The 20,860-nt window shown below is 45.4% G+C and overlaps 1 protein-coding gene across 3 annotated transcripts in view; it reads right to left on the bottom strand.

Annotated features, from left to right (window-relative positions):
- Positions 1–20,860, bottom strand: part of SLC16A12 (solute carrier family 16 member 12) — an 81,873-nt gene that overhangs the window by 54,392 nt on the left and 6,621 nt on the right. For 2 of the 3 annotated variants that reach the window (XM_084845787.1, XM_084845790.1), the window contains exon 2: positions 19,823–19,950. The exons of the other annotated variant lie outside the window; for it this stretch is intronic. The gene's annotated coding sequence lies outside the window, so the exon portion shown is untranslated. The remainder of the gene's footprint in view (positions 1–19,822; positions 19,951–20,860) is intronic. 3 annotated transcript variants of the gene reach the window in all.

The raw sequence follows: 20,860 nt of genomic DNA on the forward strand, positions 1-20,860 counted from the left end.
ATACCACAGTGCCACCTAGCGGTTATGTAGCAGAAAAGCAAAAAATGAAACACTCCTTGTGTAGTGCTCAGATTTCAATTCTGCAATGAAAGTAGATACAGCTGATTAACAGCTTCATGTAAAAAAGCTCATAATCACATGCTAGTCTACTTTACCATCAACCAACGCCTATGGCCACATTGGCCAGTCACTTGCTTATATAATATGTACCTACTTGCCAGCATATCTTACACTGAAAGCTGAAGGGCAGCGAAATTCTTAGAGATGCTATTAAAAATAGAGACTCAACAGCCATCCCTTTATCCTACCTAGTAAACAACAATTAGTCAGATCCCATTACTAATTATTCTTCTTAGATAAATCAATTCAAGCATAGGCAGCTTGTGGTTTAGATTTATCATCACATGAAACGTTAAGAATCACAACTCAAGAATGAAATATGCATGCAAAAAATAATAATCACAGAATCCTGATTAAACACAAGATGACATCATTCCCATTAATTCTTTTATTAATTTTTCATATTGCCACATTGCACAAAGAATCAATAACTTAATGGTGTCTTGAAAGGGTACTACTACTGAATGGTTAGGTAATCTAATCAGAGGATAAAAACAATAACCATGTGATGAACTTGATCTCCCTAGGAAAAGACCTGAACCAGATATAAAGTCAGTCCTCTAAAGGTCTGTCCCCTCTCAATTAAACCACCAAGGAGATATGTTTCCCATGAGAAACTTCTGTCTTTGGAAATATATTATATCTACTCTTTCCTTTTGACAGAAACTAAGATATGAAAGTTAAAAAGAAAAAAGACAGATCAGAGGACATTTGTATGATGACATCCTTTTAACATCAAATGCATGTATTATGTTATTTTCTTCAGAATATACTACGGCTAAAAAGAAACACTGTATGTAAAATAGTATCAGCCATTCCATTAACTTTTCAAATAATAGCTCAATATTTGAGTTCAATTAAAACATTTTAAAATTTGCTACTACAGCTTGAAATAATATACTAAATATGAAATCTACAAATATAAAGACAATAATAGCATTGTATTTTTAATGATGATGGTGATGTTTTTATTTCATCCTTCCTCCACCTTGCTCACTGAATTAATGCACTCATGAAATATTACATGGGAAGGATCCTTAATATAAAGCTTTTTTCGCACTTGCCACCCAAATTTCTTCCTGTGTAATTGTTGTTGTTCAGTTGTTAAGTCGTGTCCCACTCTTCGTGACCCCATGGACCATAGCACGCCAGGCCTTCCTTTCCTCCGTTCTCTCCCAGAGTGTGCTCAAATTCATATTCATTGCATCAGTGATGCTATCTAGCCATCTCATCCTCTGCCAATCCCCTTCTCCTTTTGCCTTTAATCTTTCCCAGCATCAGGATCTTTTCCAGGGTGTTTTCTCTTCACATTAGGTGGCCAAAATATTTGAGCTTCACCTTCAGTATCTGTCCTTCCAATGAGCACTCAGGGTTGATTTCCTTTAGGATGGACTGATTTGATGTCCTTGCAGTCCAGGGGACTCGTAAGAGTCTTCTCCAGCACCACAGTTCGAAGGCATCAATTCTTCGGCGCTCAGCCTTCCTTACAGTCCAGCTCTCACAGCCATACGTTGCTACTGGGAAAACCGTAGCTTTGATTATACGAATCTTTGTCGGCAAGGTGAAGTCTCTGCTTCTTACTATGCTGTCTAGGTTTGCCATAGCTTTCTTCCCAAGGAGCAAGCATCTTTTAATTTCATGGCTACAGTCACCATCTGTGGTGATCTTGGAGGCCAAGAAAATAAAATCTGTCACTGCTTCCATTTCTTCCCCTTCTATATGCCAGGCAGTGATGGGGCCAGATGCCATGATCTTCGTTTTTTTAATGTTGAGTTTCAAACCAGCTTTTGCACTCTCCTCTTTCACCCTCAACAAGAGGCTCTTTAGATCCTCTTCGCTTTCTGCCATTAGGGTGGTATCATCTGCGTATCTGAGGTTGTTGATAATTCTCCCGGCAATCTTAATTCCAACCTGTGATTCATCCAACCCGGCATTTCTCATGATGCACTCTGCATATAAATTAAATAATTTAATTTTAATTAACTATGGACCTCCGTCCATAGTTCCTCAGGCACTCTGTCTATCAGGTCTAATCCCTGAAATCTATTCCTCACCTCCACTAATCTCCACAACACCTCCAAGAGTCGCCTCTTGTGCTCCTGGAAAAGAGGGTTTGCTATGATCAGCGTGTTCTCTTGGCAAATTAGCCTTTGTCCTGCTTCATTTTGTACACCAAGGCCATGCTTGTCTGTTATCCTGGTTATTTCTTGACTTCCTACTTTAGCATTCCAATCCCCTATGATGAAGAGGACATCTTTTTTTGGTGTTAGTTCTAGAAGGTGTTCTAGAAGGTGTTGTAGGTCTTCATAGAACCGATCAACCTCAGCTGCTTCGGCATCAGTGGTTGGGGCATAGACTTGAATTACTGTGATGCTGAATGGTTTGCCTTGGATTCGTACTGAGATCATTCGATCGTTTTTGAAATTGTATCCCAGTACTGCTTTTCCCACCCTTTTGTTGACTATGAGTGCTACTCCATTTCTTCTAAGGGATTCTTGCCCACAGTAGTAGATATAATGGTCACCTGAATTAAATTCGCCCATGCTTGTCCATTTTAGTTCGCTGATTCCCAAGATGTCAATGTTCAGTCTTGCCATCTCATGTTTGACCACCTCCAGCTTACCTTGATTCATTGATCTGACATTCCAGGTTCCTAAACAATATTGTTCTTTACAGCATCGGACTTTCTTTTCACCACCAGACACATCCACAGCTGAGTGTCCTTTCGGCTTTGGCCCAGCCGCTTCACTCTTTCTGGCGCTACTTGGAAATTCCCTCTGCTCTTCCCCAGTAGTATATTGGACACCTTCCGACCTGAGGGGCTCATCTTCTGGCGTCATCTCTTTTAGCCTTGTGATACATTCCATGGGGTTTTCTTGGCAAGAATACTGGAGTGGGTTGCCATTTCCTTGTCCAGTGGACCACATTTTGTCAGAACTCTCTGCCATGACCTGTCCGTCTTGGGTGGCCCTGCATGGCATAGCTTATGGCTTCACTGAGTTACGCAAGCCCCTTCGCCACAACAAGGCAGTGATTCATGAAGGGGTCCTGTATAATACTGGTTCCGAAATCTAATTTACTGTCTTGTTTCCACAGTTCAGTCTCTGATGCTGCAATCCTGTACACACTTACCTGTGAAGAAATCCCATGGAGCTCAGTGGGGCTTACTTCTGAGTAGACATGTATAAGGTTACATTGTAAGCAATCTTGAATGCTTATTTTCCAGGTCCTGAGAGGTTTGTATCATGTACTACAAGATCACAAAATGTTATCCAAGGACACTGCATTTGCTCTTCCAGGAAACAAACCCTTGCTGGGATGCAGAGAGATGTTTCTGTTGTGCAACTTTGTTGTTTTGCCAAATGTACATCTCAACCACAGGCCATCTTGCAAAACCCAAACTAAATTAAACCATTTAATTGTGTCATGGTCTCCCCACTTCCCCACAGATCCTGTTTTGATTGCAGGAAATTATCTTATTTTTGCATTTCTTAATAGAAGGTAAGCGTCTTTGCTGTGTAATGACACAAAAAGCATATTTTTTCCTGTTATTTTTCTGAGTTCTCTTTTTCATGTTACACTTCTCAAAGCTTTCTACTTTTTCCTTAAAAGATCCTTTTTGATTTCTGCAGATTGGCTCATGCGGAGTCAATCATACAATAAAAGTTTGCTTTCCTCAATAATATAGTAGTGGTGGTAATAACAGGCTATAGTAGTCGTTATTTTTACAATGCAGTATCTTCAGTATCCACAGCACTTTATAGGGGAAAACAAACAAGAGAAAAAATTAGAGTTCCCTCTCTTTACAATCTAGAATTTACAATTCAGATTTACAATCTGAAATCTTTACAATTTCAGAAGAAGGAGACAGCAGAAAGGAAGCAAGACAACCAGGGATGAACATCAACATATGCATTAGGCTTAATTTCAATTGCGAACGAGACCTAAAGGGCAGTAGGGTATAGTGCTGTGCGGAAAATTTCTCCCACATTTTTTTCAACCATTCTCATTCAATTTGATAGAAAAGAAATTGCTTTCAAAAACAAATTCCAAGGAGGAGAAATTTCAGAGAAATTCTCATGGGTTGGGTTGGGGGTTCTTGTGCTTGCTTTACTTATGAGGTGGCCATGGAGCTTAACTGATTTATGAGGTGGCCATGGAGTGTACACAGATTAATTGTACACTCATCTCTGTGGCAGCCTGTAGCCTCCTCAGCTTCCTGCACTTCGACATCATGAGGTAATCCTCCCATGGGGCTTTTTCATTTCAGGAATGGCAGGTGGCCTGGGAGGCTGCAGAGCTATGGAGATGTAATAGAGAGAGAAAACACACACAGCACCCTCGGCCACCTCGCAGTGATTAGGTAAGCTCAAAAACCAAAAGAAATGCAAAGTTCTGCCTCAGAAAAGTGGAAGCCTCAACATAGTTGATGCTGTTGCCACTTGCAGGAGTAGTGCAGTATACCTGCAGACTGCAGACTCTGGCCTCATCCATTGGCTGGGGAACTGAGGGCCACTGGGAGGCTGCACCTCCTGCCTCCTGGAAAGACCATAATTACAAGGGGGAGACCAACCTGGCCCTGGACATCAGCCGGACAGGGAGGAGCTGCAGGGAGCTCGCGCGACCCCTCCCTGCTAGAAAGATCACACGGCTTTCGGTCGACCCCGAAAGGCTTATAACTTGGGTGAACCAAGTTCTCAGGGGAGCCACAAGGGAGCAGAGGGCCTGGGTTGTAGTTTTTAAAAAATGTCGGTAGATGGTGGGCTTTGGGGTTGTGTTTGTGATTTTAATGGTGGGGTGCCCAGCTGATAGGCAGAAGTGAGGGAGGCATGTGTCCACCTGGCAGAGGTGGGGGGGGGACTTCTGGGGGCCAGAACATACCAAGGCTGGGCAGCAGATGCTGGCAGAGCGCTAGGAGCAAGCCATGCCAGGTAAGGGGAATAGGGGAGAGATGCATAATATCTGTCCCTGTTCTGGGCCTGTCCAGAGCCGAAGGATGGCTGGGGGATGCGTGACTTCATCCTCTGGCCTTCAACTTCTGCTATGTAATGCCAGGTCCATTGCCCATAAAACATCTCTCATCCACAACATGATCCTGGATGAGGGTGTGGACCTGGCATGTATTACAGAGACCTGGCTAGATGAGGCCGCCGCTCCCACTCTTGCGGCCATTTGCCCGGCTGGATTTTCATATGCGCAGCAGCCGAGGGCTGATGGTCGGGGAGGGGGAGTGGCTGTTATCTACCGGGAGTCCTTGGTCCTCACCAGACTCCCTCTCCGGGAGACCAGGGTTGCTGACTGCATGTACTGGAGGATAGGCCCCAAGGGCAGTCCGGGGATTCTGCTCATGTACCGTCCACCCCGCTGCATGACAAGACTCCCTGGCTGAGGTGCTTCAGGTGGTTTCTAATGTGCGTGTGCAGTCCCCTAACTTGTTGGTGTTGGGGGATTTCAATGTACATTTGGAGGCCATCCTTGTGGGGGGTGCCTCGGGACTTCATGGAGACCATGACTTCCTGGGAGCTGCACCCTATTCCAACTGGGCCCACCCATGTAGCTGGCCATTCATTAGAACTTGTGTTTGTTTCCGGAGAGGTGGGGAGTAATCTGGAAATTGGGGGTATATCCACCACCCCCTTGTCATGGTCAGATGGAGTTGGACTTCTTGGTTCCACAACCCCTCTGCAGGGGTGGAGGACTTGTTAAGATGGTCTGCCCCAGGCTTCTTATGGATCCAAATGGACTCCTGACTGCGCTTGGGGATTCTTTGGAGCATGCGAACAGCCACTTGGTCGAGACCCTGGTGGATGGCTGGAATGCTGCAATCACCGGGGCATTAGACCATGTAGCTCCAAAATGCCCTTTCTCCCTGAACAGAGCTCAGACTGCACTATGGTTCACCCCCCGGTTGCGAGCTCTGAAGCAGGAGGTGAGACGGTTAAAGCACCAGTGGCAGAAATCTCACCCCGAAGACAATCAGACACAGGTTAGAGCTGTAGCTTCAACCTACCATGTGGTGATAAGAGCAGCAAAAAAGAATTTTTATGCTGCCTCCATCGCGTCTGCAGAATGCTGTCCCAGGAGGCTGTTCCAGGTGGTCCAGAACCTGATCGGTCCAGTTGTTCCGGAACCAATGGCGCATTCTAAGGCCTCCTGTGATGAGTTTGCAAAGCACTTTGCAGATAAAATCAACCGGATCAGGAGTGCTCTTCCGCGCACTGTGGACACAGTTAGTGAACGAGGGGCGGCCAGCAGCAGACCGGTTGTGTGGGATCAGTTCCAGCTTCTTCCTTCAGAGGAAGTGGACAAGGTACTCTCATCTGTAAGGCTGACCACCTGCTTACTCGATCCTTGCCCTTCTTGGCTCATTATGAGCTGCAGGGAGAGACTTAGGGGAGCCCTCCTTGGATCCCCAAGACTTGAACAATTTTCGCCCAGTCTCAAATCTGACATTTTTGGGCAAGGTGATTGAGCGGGTGGTGGCTTTGCAGTTGCAGGCACACTTGGAAGAAGCTGAATATCTGGATCCATTTCAATTGGGCTTCAGGACTGGGCATGGGACAGAAACAGCCTTGGTCACCTTGGTGGATTATATGGGGAGAGCTCTGGATAGGGATAGGGGCAAATGCTCCTGCCTTGTTCTCCTCGATCTCTCAGCAGCTTTCAATACCATCGACCATGGTATCCTCCTGGACCGCTTGGAGGGGTTGGGCATAGGGGACACCGTATTATGGTGGTTCCGGTCCTTCCTCTCTGGCAGGTACCAGAGGGTAGCACTGGGAGAGGAGACTTCAGAACTTTGGCTGCTCACTTGCGGGGTGCCATAGGATTCTATTCTCTCCCCAATATTATTTAACATCTATATGAAGCCACTGGGGGCTATCATCAGGAGGTATGAGGTGTAGTGTCACCAATATGTAGATGACACGCAGCTCTACCTCTCATTTAAATCCTTGCCAAGGTTGGCTGTAGAAACCCTGTCCCAAGTGTCTGGAGTCGGTGAGTGGCTGGATGGAAAGGACTAAGCTGAAATTGAACCCTGACAAAACTGAAGTACTTTTTGTGAGAGACAAGCAGAGGTTGGGTAGTGTTGACATGGTGTTTAGTGGGGTGCGGCTACCCCTGAAGGACCAGATCTGCAGTCTGGGGGTCATTTTAGACTCCCAGCTGTCCATGGAGGCTCAGGTGTCAGCCGTGAGCCGGGCAGCGCTGTACCAACTCCATCTGATATGGCAGCTGCGCCCCTATCTCCCTAACCATCTGCTCCCATCAAGTAGTTCATGCACTGGTCTCCTCTTGCCTATATTACTGTAATGTGCTCTATGTGGGGTTACCCTTGAAGATGGTTCAGAAGTTGCAGCTGGTGCAGAATGCAGCAGCCCACCTGATTAAAGGCAGCTGTCGGTGAGGCCACATCACTTCAGTGCTGAAGGAGTTGCACTGGTTACCAGTTGTTTTTTTGGGCCCAATTCAAGGTGTTGCCATTGACCTTTAAAACCCTATATGGTTCTGGCCCAGTCTATCTTAAGGAGTGCCTTCAACAACAGCAGGGACACCACTCAACAAGATTGGCCTTGGTAGGCCTTCTGTCTGTCCCATCAGCCAGGACAGCTAGGCTGGTGAGGACTAGGGACAGGGTCTGTTTTGTGGTGGCCCCCACTCTATGGAATTCCCTCCCTAGTGACCACCGCCATGCCCCCTCTTTGATGAGCTTCCGCTGGGCTTTAAAAACCTGGCTATTCAGGTGGGCATTTGGGGTGGGTTATGGTTTTTAGAGCAGTGTTGTTTTGTTACGGGTTTTTTCCCCCCAGTTGATTATGTATATTTGTTATTAGTATTGTACGCTGCCTAGAGTGGCCGGGTAGCCAGCCAGATGGGCGGCAAATAAATTAAATAAATAAACAAACAAACCAACCAAAAACCCTTAGGAAAAAAGAAAGAACTGGTGCTACAACCCCTGCCGACAGTGAGCTCTATCTGTGAGAAACTGTTGGAGAATTCCTCCTCCCCCTGGAAAAATTCAGGGAAATTGTCCCCCCAATTTCTCTGCCCACAAATAAGCTGGAGAATTTTTGAGAGGCCATTTGCGCACAGCTCTAGTAGGGTGACCATTTACGCATCACCAAAAACAAACAAACACCAATTTGATTAAAAGGTATACGCACTACGTGATGTGTATAGAGGGAAATGTAGAAATAATTAATATAACAGAAATAGAAGTATACTACATCTCTCTATAGTGTGGAAGACTATGACCAGATGACCTGTGTGCCTGCTCAGTCTGCCGGTCAGGTGCTAACTGTTGATGGGCAACTTCAAGGCCTCTGCTGCTCTTCCTTCTGATGGTTCTTTATCTTTAAACCAGACTTAGATGGGCAGGCCTTCCAATAGAGGATGCCTTCAAACAGACGACTGTCCTCTATAAAGACAGATGGCCACCCTACTAAAGGGTAAAGCTACAGCAGTCTTCTCCAACTTGGTGCCCTCCAGATGTTTTGGACTACAAACCCCAGCATTCCTAATCACTGGCCTTGCTGGCTGGGGCTGATGGGACTTGAAGTCAAAAACATCTGGAGGTCACAAGGCTGGGGAAGGTTGGGCTATAAGCTTTACATAAAACTTACAATAAAAACACACATTCATGTGTTGATAAGGTAGAAGGAAATGGGAAAACATCAAGCATGACAAAATCTGATTTACAACTTAAAAACAGAGGCTCCCACAACATTGCTCACCCATCAAGCAGTTAAAGAGATTACCTCGGTTTCAATAGCTTCCATTTACTCTCTGATGCCACGACAGAAATAATTTTAAATTGCTCTCTCCACCACATCTATGATTTCCCTTGGAAAATGTAGTAATGCCATTTTGCAGTAGTTCTTCCTTTACACAGTTTATTCAGGCTGCAGCATCTAAACTGTATTACTCTTTTGGCAGTGAAACCTTTGACATGTGGTAGCATGGAATGTTCAACTGCTCTGAGAAAACAAACTTTTGGTTGGGATTAAAGCCTCACACAGAAACTGGCTGAGAACTGGGAACACAGGAACATAGGAAGCTGCCTTATGCCAAGTCAGTTCACTGGTCCATCTAGCTCAGTATTCTCTGTGCTGAATGGCTGTGGCTCTCCAAGGTTTTTATTGGAGTCTTCCCCAACCCTATCTGGAATTGCTGGGAATTGAACCTGAGATCTTTTGAATGCCAAACGTGTGCTCTGCCACTGCGTTGCAGTTAGGGATGGCGGAGAATTCCGCCACAGATTTCAGTGAGGCCGAATGCCAGTGCATTCGGCGGAACGGCCCACCCTCCCACCATGGATTCCCCCCAGGACAGCACTTACCTGGGGCGGATGTGGCGGATTCGGTGGCAACGGTTCCAGCGGCGGCTCTGGCGGGTCCAGCTACCTCCGGTAGATGGTCTCCTGGCCAGCTACGGCTGGGCTGCTGCCGCCGCCATTGCCATCCTTGCAGCCATGATAGGCTACGTAAGAATTTACATAGCCTATCATAGCTAACCTCCCCCCCCCCAAAACGCAGCGTACGCAAATGGCGGCGGCTATGGTGGCCGCCATTTGCGTTCCCTATTTTTCGCCGATTTATCTTACGTAAATATTTACGTAAGATAAAATGGTGAAAAAAAGGGGAACGCAAATAGCATAGTAGGCGCTATTTGCGTTCCTTTATTTTTTGCCGTTCTAGCCTACATAAATATCTATGTAGGCTAGAACGGCGAAAAATAAAGGGACGCAAATAGCGCCCACTACACTATTTGTGTTCCGCTTCTTTTCGCCGTTTTATCTTACGTAAATATTTACATAAGATAAATCGGCAAAAAGTAGGGAATGCAAATTATGCTGGGTTTTTTTTTGGGGGGGAGGTTAGCCATGATAGGCTACATAAATTCTTATGTAGCCTATCACGGCTGCCTGGCTGGGTGTAAATGGCGGCCGCTACGGCGGCTGCCATTTGCGTCCGCAGCAGCCCGTCCGCAGTTGGAAATCTGGCTGCGGACGGCCCTGGCCAGCTACTCCGTGGCCTGGCCATGGAGTGGAGTTGGTCATCAAGGATTCTGGGGGGGAGGACCGGATTGCCTCCCCCCCATCGCGAAAGATTCCGTGAAAAGCTAATTGAGTTTCGTACTAGTTGTACTAGAGAAACTGAATAAAAAATAAAACCCAGAGACTGAATAAAGAATGCACATCAGAATAAGTATCCAACTGAGAGCAATGCACTGTGAATAGATGGCACCCACACTCTGATTCACTCAGGTGTGCCTGATTGTGCATTTGGATGGGCATCCAATGAGGATCCGGAACCTGCAAGAGATGTGCCTCAAGATACTCTGAAGTCATGGAAGTCACTGCAGGACATGTGATATGTCTCAACTGAATTTGGAAGTATGCAGTTGACTGTCCTTACTTACCACATAAAATGATTTCATCTGTTTGTCCACCTTCCGATGCCTATCTTCAAAGCATGCCTCCAATTTTAATTTAGAAAGAAACAGTACTGTTTGCTAAACAGTGAAGAGTAGCATAGTCACGCCCAAACTTGGGGCTTCAGGGCAGAGCAAATCTAAGATGTTTGCAAAATGTCTCTCCAACTTCCTACAGTGTTGTGTGGTCAGAACTCATGCCCCACCTCAGAAAAATATTGTTATCAATAACAATAGGGTGAGGGCCAGCCCAATACATAGTTCTGCCTGAGGTGAAGAACAAGATCGTGCCCACTCCACTTCCATGCACAAAAACTGACTGGTCTGGCAGTTGAATCTTTCAACAATGGCTGTGATGGAACAGCATTTTCCACCACATCTGAAGGCAGCAGGCTAGTTTAGGGGGTGCAGAGTGAGCTGCATGGCACACACAACTCTCTCTTCCAACGCCTTGCTGCCGCCTCCCAGCATCTGCCGCCTGAAGCACTCACCTCACTTGTCATAATTGTAGGGCCAGTCCTGAAAGTATTAATGAGATCTGCTGTGGAAGAAGTGGCCTAATGTCAATAAGCCTCCAGCAACCTCCTTCCAATGGAAACAAAATGCTGGTAAGTGCCGTATCCCTGGAACGTCTCACCACTTGGAGAAGTGGGGTGTGTGTAACAGTAAGTTGCAAGCTGTATATCCCTGATTAAGTTCAGCAATCCATCTTTGTTTCAGTTGTTTGAAAGCTGTTCAGACATGCCAGCCCTTCACTGATATGACAGAGAACAATCAGCCTCAGGCTCTGGAATTGTCCATAAAGACAAGGTGAGACAGATCACACTGAGTGACTTGAGAGGACAGAGTGAATCCAAAGCCTTTTTGCAAAGCAAGTATTTTATGGCCAAGTTTGAATGAAAAGGAGATGGACAGCATGATTATTGGAAAGCTCTCCCAAGATGGACCTTATTTCAAGAATTCCAAAATCCACAGTCAGACAATACCCGTATTACAGGGGTGGGGAACCTCTTTCACTCCCAGGGATGAATTTAGTTTTGGAGAAACTCTTGGGAGCCACATTCCAGTAGCAGGTGGGGACAAAGGTAAAAAGGACAAGCCTTAGGAAATGCATGTCAACCATTTAGAATATACGGGGCGGGGGGGGGGACTGCACAAAATCTGGGAAGCCACCAAATGATCAGTGGTTGAGACAAAGGGGGTGAGGGCAGGGGAAGGGGCATGGACTTCTATAGAACCCCAGGAGGGCCAGATTTGGCCCCTGGGCCTGAGGTTCCCCACCCCTGCTTTAGGACCAACCAAAATGTCACAGAATAACAAGCATGCTTTCGAGTTCTTCATTCATCCAGCTGGCTATTAAGCAAAGCAGTAGAAGGGAGAAGAGTGGGGAAAAAACTGATAAAAAACTGAGTCCTGGAGTACTTGAAGGCTTGCTTGCTATTTTGTGACATTTTGGTTGGTCTTAATGAAAGGCATTGCCCAACTGTGGATTTTTTTTCTCTTCGAAACCATCACCACGGCTTCCTTTGCTTTTTTTTTTCCTCAAGAAGTCACCATCTACTGCATTCTTTCAGACTGTTCAGCTGTCAAACATAAGGCATATCGTTTGCTTCTGCGTTTCATAAGAGGTGTGCAGACGTTCCCAGGGCTGGCCCAAGACTTTTTGCTACTGAGGCAAAGGACAAGATGGCACCCTCCTCTATTCCAAATATAGATTCCAGCTGGACTGGCAGTTGAGTTGGGATAGCTTCTTTCACTACACCTGGGGCTGCAGACTAGCTCAGGGGACTCGGGGGAAAAGGTGGAGGGCTGCCTTGCTGTTCCCTGAATCTGCCCCGAGGCAGCTGCTTCACTCTCTCTAATGATAGGGGCGGCCCTGGACGTTCCACCCCACGCCTATACCAAACATGGGGGTAGAAGTGGGACCATGCTGTTGGCCATGTGCCCCATGCCTGCTGACTGCATGGAAGAGCCCTATGCAGATACAACCATATGCATGAAGGGCCCTTTCTCATTTACACCGAATGCATGGTCATTGCATAGGCATGGCCAGTGGGTGCATCGCTACTGGGGAGGGATGCAGTTATTCAATGTATTTATTCACACACACACACAAACACACACATATATTGCCTCCCAGCTATAGCTTTTGAAGCAGCTTTCAGCACAAAGCGGTATCACACTATTCATAGGCATGCATCCTAAATCAGCCAACCCCATCCTGGTGTCCTCCAGATGTACTGGGACTACAGCCTTCATCATCCCATCATCAGTAGCCATGCTGGCTGGATAGTGCTGTTTTTATTGTGTTTTTATTGCTTAAGACCATATCGGTTTTTTATTGTGTTTTATTGTATACTGCCTTGGGAGGGCTCCTGCCCTGAAAGGTGGCCAAGAAATATTTTAAATCATCATAATGAAATAATAACAGTGAGGGCTGTAGTTCAACACATCCTGAAGGCACCAGGCAGGGGAAGGCTGTCCTAAATCAATCAACTAATATAACAATAATAAAATGTTAGAACACCAACAAAATTCATAAAACAGAATAAGCTCCATCTACTTAAAACACGAACTCACAGACACAGCAGCTTCCCCAGCCTCATTCCAGAAAGTGCCTTGGCACCCTTGTTTCATGAAGGAGGAGGCTATCAATGGCTACTAGTCATGATGGCTATAGATCACCTCCAGTATCAGAGGCAGTATGCCTAGTATACCAGTTGCTGGGGAAGATGGGCGGGAGAGTGCTATTGCACTCATGTCCTGGTTGTGGGTTTCCCATGGGCAGCTGGCTGGCCACTGTGGGAACAGAATGCTGGACTGGATGGCCCCTTGGTCGGATCTACCAGGGCTCTTCTTACGTTTTTCAATTACATTCAGACATCAGCATCCCACAATCACATGAGCTGCAATGATATTGCAGACCCACTTTTAGCATTACCTGCATCATGTTTGCACCAATGGCTGCACCAAAGCATCCTTTGCAACATCGCAAGGGATGCTAGCCGCACAATTCCTCAGGCTTGCAGAGCCAAAGCTACCTCAAAACTAGGGATGTGCGGATTGTGTAAAATCCATTCCGTCTGTTTCGCGTATTGTCAGGCGCCTTTTGTTCCGTCATCCACTCACAGATGGATTCGATTTTTTTCCTTGTGCAGAAAAATACGCAAATAATTCCATAAGAGGGTTCACAATAATTCACATAATTTACCTTCGTACATAACATTTAGCATATTGTCCCCCATTCCATTCAACTTTTCCCCGTGGATATTTACTGGTCTCAGAAGACACTTGCATATTTTCCTACGAATAAATATGTGTAAAATTCGGGAAAGTAAAAAAAAACAAAACATCCAGAAATCCACAGACTTCAGGCAGCCTGAGGAGGTCAGTCCACAGCTGATTCCACGGGTTGGATTCTTAGAAATCCGAGGTCATTTTAGTCTGTCTTGGATTTCTTTAGCATCCCTAATCAAAACTTGGTACAGACATGAGATTACCCACTACTCTACTGGCATCAAAATCCAGTACAGAGTAAATCAATGCTACTAGAGAATGCAGATATTCTCATTATGGAGGTATGGCAATAGGGAAATGACACTTGTTGATTTCTGCCAGTAATATAGTATTTAAAAATGTAGGATCTCTCCCAGAAAAAAAAGATGGGCACCAGTGTGTCAGTGAAAAGGGCACGTTCATAGCCACTGCTGCTCTATCAAAAACAATTGAAATCTTGCCAAGAACATGTTCTGGTAACACTGAAACTTTGGTGTTCCAGTATATAATCCCCTCTATTTCTGATGTTCAGGCTGTGAGTTTTTCTACGTGAGGATGTTAATCAGCTGTTAATCTGCTCTATCTGCTTTTGGTTTCGTCACAGAATCGAGATCCAAACACTAGACGAAGAGCACCCCCTTTCCCGTTTTTCTGCTACGTAACCTTTAGGTGGCACTGTGGTGTAGTGGAATAGTGCAAATACACAAGAGGAAATTGTGCTTTCTTTTGCTTTCATAATTAAATGGTGCATTTTCCTTGCTCTAAAAAAACTCGCCAAAAGTGCTGGTTAAACACAGAAGCCAAACTGGAGGGTCACGACATCATCTAAAGAACCCATAAACAACCATGAGTAGGGAATGACGAGTGCAAGATAAATGCCTCATGTAGAAAAGGCCTGTGGGTGCTATTGCTTCTGTAGCCAAAATGGCACCATATACATACAAGAGGGAGGTATCAGCAGGCTTGGGAGAAGTTTTGCAGATGTTTTAAAAAGTATGTATTTTCTAAACTAAGGAAAGAGAAACCCCCAAACAGCCCAGTGAGTACTGAGAGTACTCCGTGGCCGCAGGCTGCTGACTGAATGTGGGGTGGGGAAGAGAATGGAAAACCAGGGAAAGAATAGGAATGGAATGGAGTGCCTGGAATCCTGAACAGGGAACACTCTACACTGCAACGTTTTGTTGCAGGTCAAGTCCCGCTTGCTTGCAATGTTCCTAATGCTTTAACTTGGATATCTTAGCACTTTAAATGAGTGGGCATGGCCTGGGGAAGAGCTACATCAGCCTTCCCCAGGCCATGCCCCAGGCTGGAGATGATGGAAGTTGTAGTCCAACATATTTGAAGGGCACAAGGCTGGAGAAGGTTGAATTACATTTCCATAAGTACAGAAGGCATGGGTGACTCTTCATGAATCTATATATTCAATAGCTCTATACTGAAGATGATGAATATGACTTCGTCTATTATATAACAGCCATCAGATAAATATTGAATCCATGTTCAGGTGTAGTATGTGGTGTGATTTATCTTATCTCCTTAAGTGATCTCTGCATTTGTTTAAGATCTCCGTCATGGATTCACTGGTTTTGCAATCTGTGTGATCACTGTGGTGGGCTACGTTCTAAGGAGGTGTCATTTTTAATGCCCTTTGTAGGAACAACATCAGTGGACTACACTGTTTGGCTATTACACTTCATCAACCACTGGACAAACGATGAATAAAATAAACACAGACAATACAGGGATAAGAATAAAAATGGCCTGCCTTAATGATGTAAAGTTTGAAATACTACCTGAAGTGCCTTTCAACACATCAGGAAGATGACTTGGACTGAACAACCAAGGAAAAATGTGTGTGTGTGTGGATGCTATGTTTTAAGTAAGCACAATACATGAGACTGTAGCATACGCTCACTGCTTACATAGCGTGGAAGTTAAGGGATACAAATAGTGCTTCCTAATCTGTTTCCAGAAACTAAGAAGGCAGGAGGTCTGGAAAAAAACCTCAGCAGTAAAGCAAATAGCAAGGCGAAATAGTTTAAGGCTAACGTTGTTGGCTTTGTTCTATTATTTATTTAAAAAGAAAAGAAAACAACTCTCTGGATCTTGTCCATTGTCTCATGACTACAGGAATGCGCAATCATAATTTCTTCAAAAATTATAGTCCTCGGTGTTCGCTGCAAAGGTTCCCATACACTCCTCGTGTATTGGAAAATATGCAGCAGAGACAAAGATCTTCCTATTCATTAATTTAAAGAGAGAGAGAGAGAGAGAGAGAGAGAAGATTCACACTATTTATCACATGAATAAATAAGGTCTTTTGCATCTGGGGCTTTCTGCAGAACCCAGGCAGGCAACTGCACAGACAAATTACATACTTGATTGTAAGATATCTCCTCAGGACCCTGTTCTAAATGCTTCAGTTTCTACTCCAATCAAATGGTAATTTGGAGTGGGGAGAATGGGTGAGGGAAATCTGACATAATAATTGTTAACTGACTGCAAGAGAGAGGTTTTGCCTCCAACTTAGGGTTGGTTCTTCTGTACCAAACGTACTGAACTACATGCGGCTTTTATCCCGCATCTTTATCAGGGCTTCTGCTTCAGGATTTTTTGCGGAATTAAGATTGGCTCCTTTTTCCGTGTGTGTGTGTGTGTGTGTGTGTGTGTGTCTTTCTCTGCCTTTCTATATGTTTCATTATACAGCCACTAAATGGCAATGTCGTATAGCAGAATTGCACAATTACATGTAGAGTTTAATGGCGCCATTCACAATCCCCAGCACCATCAGCTTCAGGAGATGGACAGTCCTGCTGTGGGGAGGAACCATGTAATTAACTCCTCCCATATGGTTTCTTCACAGCATACATTATTGCTGTAGTGACATGAGAAGCAGCCGGCCATACAAAATCAGCAACCACCCCACCAAGGTAACATGAGCAGCAACATTTTGACAAAAGTTGTTTTAGAGCAGGGGTGCAGAACCTCAGGTTCGGGGTGTGTATGCAAATCCAGCCCTCCAGGGTTCTCTGGACGGCCATGCCCCCTTCACCTGGCTTCACCCCTTTTGCCCAACCACTGACCCTTTGGTGGTTTCCACCTTTTGTGCAGTTTTTCCCCCATTCCAAAAGGCTGAAATGCCTCTCCTAAGGCTTTGTTACTGGCAGGAAGAGGCTGAAGCTACTAAAGGCTGGTGTTTTCGGTCTTTTGGCCCCACCCCCTTTTGCCTTTGGCCACACCCACCTCTGGAATGCGGCCCCCAAGAGCTTCTGAGAAACGGAATTCAGCCCTCAGACTGGAAGAGATTCAACACCCATGTTTTAGAGTAATAGCCAAAAAACATTCTAATCAAATGTTATATTAAAAATGCATTCTTTTATATATGGATAATTTTAAGGTGCTTCCAAACGGAGGGCTCCTACTGCAAGTAATTGGAAGGCATTGTGCAGGTGTTTCATCTTTTTTTCCTTAACTGATTGTCTGCATTGAGGGAAGATGAAATAAAAATAGATGGAAGGATCATGAGAAGATGACATTGTCCTCTGCACCCGCCATAAGCATCCATCAGTGAGGCAGGACAATGGTGGCATAAAAGCATCATATGGAAGCACCCTTAGATAGGTATGTATACATAAAGCTGTAAAATTTCCAGATAATTTGAAACCATGGGGGGGGGAGGGGCAGGAGGATTTCTGCTTGTCAGGGTGGAAACTGAGCCGATAGAACCCCAGAGCACTTCTGATTGTGAGGAGGAACAGCAATCCGTGGGAGAGGAGCTCACTCATCTCTCACAGGCACAGCAGCTGGCAGAGATTCCTCCTGCCAGCATTCCTGGGATAGATAGTGACCCTGGCAGTGAGAGAGTGCTGGAGGGGGGCTTGCTGGACCCTCGACGCCGACACAGGGAGCGAAAACAGATGGAGGGCGTGGAAAGGAGGCATAGAGCTCGTTTGGCGCGCAAGCAATGGTCGCATCCCTAGGACCCAAGGGAAAGAGGGAGGATCCCTCCCTAGCCCATAAGTTCAGGGTCTTCCCGTGATTCTCCTTCAAACGGAGACCAACTGCCTCACCTGGAGCACAGGCTACTCTGCTATCTTTCCCCAGTGCTGTTCCTTGCTTAGTCGCTGGTGATTAGCATCTGAAAGAGTCATTAAGTTGTAAAAGGATTAAAGCCTTGAAAAGAATCCTTTTGTCTGTGTCTTGAGTTGGCTATTGGAGTAGACTGTGAGAGGCAGCTAGGGCGCTCCTGACACTGCTGGATTTTAAGGGGAGAAAATGGAAATTTGGAGAAAAACTGAAACAATATGTAATATTGTAATCATTTTGTATTTTAAAAAAAATATTTCATGGTTTTCATTTTTTTCTGTATGCCAACCAGATAATGTATTGTTAACGAGTGTTATAAAAATGTTAATAAATAAATATTAATTAATTAATTTTAGTAGATCTTTTGCTTTTTTATAGCAGTGATGAATTGAATTCATTGCTCAGAATGTAAACTCACAATGAAATATTTTAGGAAGAACTGGTTGAAGTCAGTTTGCTTGCATGGAGGCTTTTGAGTACAGTGATTTGATTGTATTAACAGCAGACTTGAGTGGCCACCTTCTGCTCTTGGTTCTGTGCCTGTTCCCTGCAGAGTCAACGAAGGAACATTTTCTTTAATGCTGGCAGATTACTAGGAGAATAAGGAATTTAATGAAGTATGGCAGGATTAAGGGTTGCTCTAAAAATTATTATGCCTTTATTACAGGTAACACCATTATTTTATAAAATCTGTTTTCATTGCTATAATTTATTTTTTCAAATAAAATAAATACCTGCTTTGTAGTAGTTATCCATCCATAATTATTTTTACAATGACCTTATGTGATACACTTTCTCTTGGTTGAAATATTTATGATAGCTGATTAACTGGTACAGTTATTTGGGGAACGCTCCATCCTAAATCTGTAGCTGAGCTATTAACAAGTGATTAAAGCATGAACTGAAAAATGGTGGAAAACAAGGAAAAATAGCCTCAGCAAGCGTACGGCAAGGCCTGGACATGGTGCCCTCAAGTGTGCCTTAGCCCTCTTAATTTTTTTTTTTATTAAGAAGATGAACACATTCTCTTACCAGTTCTGGGTTTAAAGGGGTTGTTTAGTGTGTTGGGACTCAGATCTCACCTCTCCCTTGTACTCAGTCTTTTGAGCAGGTTACTTGTCCTTTATGACTAGTCATGCTTTCCACAGCAGCCATTTTGTGGCGGTGCCCAAGACAATTTGTCAAATTGCCAGATGGGCCCACAAGTCCAAAAAGGCTGCCTACCCCTGGCCTACAGTCTAAAAGGCACTAAAACATTGCTAAAACTGAAAAACCTGAGAAAATGAAAGGGTCCTTACCTGGTGCTGAAAAGATTATCATGTAGGCCCCAGCCTCTCTGGGGAGAGTATTCCACCACTGAAAAGGCCCTCTCCTTACTAGCCACCTATCCCACCTCATTTGGTGGGAGTTGTGGGACATTTTTCTGTCCAAACATGCACAGAATTTCATCTTTAAAGAAGCTCACAGAAGGAAGACCTCCTCCCTGTCTCATGCTGCAGCAACCTGTCCCCCCCCCCCACACACACAAAAACCCTCTCTAGAGAGTCAGGAGTCCATCCTGAACAAAGTGGGGTGCTGCACACTGACCTGCTGGGAGAGAGGGGAATCAGCCAAAATCAGACAGCAGTACATCCAAATCTGGGCAATTCCCTCCTCCTCCAGCAGCCCGAAGCTCAATCCCTCCTTGATCAGGAGGGATTCTCAACTCTCCAGAGAAGCTTTTTGGTGGGTGAAGATGACTGCAGGGGTAGGGCGTCCACTTCTGACTCACCAAAAAAGAGAACATCCATCACCAAAAAAGAGGACAAAAGATAACACCAATTTGCATAACATTTGCATGTTATCTGCATAGATGCAAATTTAGAAATAATTAATATAATTGAAATAGAAATACAGTACATCTCACCATCATGTAGAAGAGTGTGACCAGGTAACCCATGTGCTTTGCTCAATCTGCTGTCCCAGTGCTGTTGATGGGCCCAGGTTGACCTTCTGATGGTTCTTGATCTTAAACCAGAGTTGGACCAGACAGCCCTTCAAATAGAGGACACCTTCAAAATAAATGACAGTCCTCTGACAGCTCTTCAAATAGAGGATTGTCCTCTTTAACAGCGGACACATGGCCACCCTAGCAGCAGGAAGAAGGGACGGGACACTTTCCTTCCATTCATTTCCTTATGTGAACTTGGGATCTACGTAGGGATGGACGAAAGTCCCTTACCTTATCCCGCAGCTTGCTTCGCGGTGGGGGGAGGCGCTCCGTTCCTCCCCCCGAAATTCTGGGTGGGGTGGGAGGCGCCCCATCCCTCCCCGCTGAAATTCTGGTCGGGGGGGAGGCGCCCTATCCCTCCGGCCGAAATTCTGGCCGAGGGGGGAGGCGCCCCGTCCCTCCGGCCGTGAATCTCATCTCCTGCCGGGACGCAAATGGCGGCGGCCATAGCCGCCGCCGTTTGCGTCCCTGTAGTCAGCCGTGATAGGTTACATAACTCCTTACGTAGCCTATCACGGCTGACTTTGGGGGGGGGAAAGCATGTACGCAAATGGCGGCGCCCATGGGCGCCGCCATTTGTGTTCCTTATTTGGACACGTGTAGTCTACGTAAACATTTACGTAGACTACGGTGAAAATAAGGGCAACGCAAATAGCGTTGCCCTTATTTTCGCCGTAGTCTACGTAAATGTTTACGTAGACTACACGTGCCCAAATAAGGAACATAAATGGCGGCGCCCATGGGCGCCGCCATTTGCATACAGGCTTTCCCCCCCCCCCCCGAAGTCAGCCGTGATAGGCTACGTAAGGATTTACATAGCCTAACATGGTGTTTTTTGAAAATCTAGCCGTGATAGGCTATGTAAATCTTTACGTAGCCTATCACGTTTGTTGTTGTTGTTTTTTTTCACCTTGGAAATGGCAGTGGCGGCTGCCGGTCAGAAGACTGGCCGCC

The sequence above is a fragment of the Heloderma suspectum genome, chromosome 3, assembly GCF_057233095.1.
Source record: "Heloderma suspectum isolate Gila_16-S chromosome 3, 16-S_ref, whole genome shotgun sequence".
Classification (NCBI taxonomy): Eukaryota; Metazoa; Chordata; class Lepidosauria; order Squamata; family Helodermatidae; genus Heloderma; species Heloderma suspectum.